Raw genomic sequence first — 1,908 nt, forward strand, 5'->3', positions numbered from 1 at the left:
GGGGGGGCTAGTGCCCGTGGAAGCGGGTCTCTAAGGAAGGGGGCTCCGGAGTGGGGGAGGGGCAGGTGGCGGAGGCGGCCTGTGGCTGCCCGGGGACGAGGCAGACGCCGGGCCCGGCTCTCGCTGTCTCCCGCCGGCCCCGCCACCCCCGGCCCCGTTACCTGCAGTGGCTGGGCCCGGCGCCCCGGGCCGCGCGGCAGACCGAGCCCCTATCTGGGGCCGCGCCGGGGCCCCTGCTGGGCCATGGCGGCGGCGGGCGGGGGGGCCGCCGCTGCCTCCTCCCTGCTGGGGGGCGGCTCGCGCGGGCTCTCGGGGCGGGGGGGGGCACGCGGGGCCCGGGCGCTCGAGCTCCGCGCTCCAGCCTGGCCGGGCACTTTGTTTGTGTCCCACAATGCACCGCGGCCGCGGCCGTGCGGGCGGAGGAGGGGCCGCCTGCCATGCGCAGGCGCAGTGCGAGGCTCGCTCAGCGCGTGCCCGGGCCGGATGCTACAGCCCCCTGCGTGCCAGGGCCTCAGCCTGCTGCAGGCGCACACAGTGCAGCCCGGTGCACGCGCGGTCCCCAGCCCAGTGCAGGTACTGCAGCCTGATGCATGACTGGGCTACAGTCCAGTGCAGAACTGCACCCCGATGCATGCATGGTTCCAAGTTAGTGCAGAACTGCAGCCTGATGCACGCTTCAAGCTCATGAGGGAGGACACAGTGCAGCCAGATGTGCATGGTCCCCAGTTAGTTCAGGTACTGCAGCCCGATGCATACACGGTCTCCAGTTTGGGGGCAGGTACCCGATGCATGCACAGTCCCCAGCCTAATCCATATGATACAGTTCCCAACCTGAATCTTAACTGTCATTTCCAGCTGCCACTCCCATCACTTCAAATGGCCATTCCCAGGTGCCTCCTCCTTTATGCCCAACTGCAGCAGAACCATCTGATACTTCCAGTCCTTTTGGTGCTAAAGGAATGTCAGCCCAGCCTTGCTGTGCAAAGAGCAGGAGAGAAAAAGAGACTATCATTTCACATGACATGCCTGTTATGTAGGAAGTAGTGTGTAGATTTGCATCACCCCAGGGTCAGCTCTGAAGGCAATTGTGGTTCACCGCGATAAGCCAAGGGTAGCTCTTGGGAAGTGCAGCCACTACCTGCTCCTTAGGATAGCCCTGTTTCTTCCCTGTCCTTTTGGGGAGACTGTCACCTCACGTGGTGCTCAGGGTTCTCAGGTGAATGGAATGGCATCTTGTCTCTGCTCAGGGCATACAAAGCAAGTGAGGGAAATCTTGCCCATTCTCACACCAATGTGTATTCACCCAGGGGCCAGATCACAATCTCTCCCTTGGAAATGTATTCTGTGTTCAGCCGCTCCTGATAGTATAGAAAATGACCGAACCCTGCTTAGAATGAGAAGTGTCTTAGAATTTGGCAGTGGCAGATTAGATAAATGGTTGACCAGATTAGCCACATGTCATGCTCTGAAGCACCCTGGGGCCTCTCCAACTATGGATTTAAGGAAGTACCCTTCCTCGCTCCTTGCATGTGGAATTATTTTCTGGCAGCACGCTTCCATTCCCCACCTCCCAAAAGTCACTCTGGGTGGCTGCATATTTGATCCATCCAGGTCAAATCTTCAGTTAATTCCTCCCTAGAATTTGGTCCACATCAGTGCTAACCCAATGTAAGCATGGCTTGATTTAACTTGAGTAGTGCAACCATTTGCTACACGTTTTTGTAATAAATTCAAACTAAATTGCAGCAGGAAACAGAGTGAAAGTCCACAATCCAAAAGTATTAATCAGCAGTAAAAAATCTAAGTCATCTGCTGGAAGGTGACACACTGCTCACTGTTTTAAAGATAAAAAACAGGAGCAAGCTCTCAGTGTTGTATTAAAAATACTGGGGCAATTGGAATAGGGTC

At 57.0% G+C, this 1,908-nt stretch overlaps 1 protein-coding gene across 1 annotated transcript in view; it reads right to left on the reverse strand.

Moving 5' to 3' along the window:
* The window catches only part of ZBTB44 (zinc finger and BTB domain containing 44), a 62,062-nt gene extending 61,750 nt beyond the window's left edge, over positions 1 to 312 (reverse strand). The window contains exon 1 of the mRNA XM_034754396.1: positions 162 to 312. The gene's annotated coding sequence lies outside the window, so the exon portion shown is untranslated. The remainder of the gene's footprint in view (positions 1 to 161) is intronic.
* Positions 313 to 1,908: the final 1,596 nt, after the last annotated feature.

This window comes from Trachemys scripta, chromosome 21 (genome assembly GCF_013100865.1).
Source record: "Trachemys scripta elegans isolate TJP31775 chromosome 21, CAS_Tse_1.0, whole genome shotgun sequence".
Lineage (NCBI taxonomy): Eukaryota > Metazoa > Chordata > Testudines > Emydidae > Trachemys > Trachemys scripta.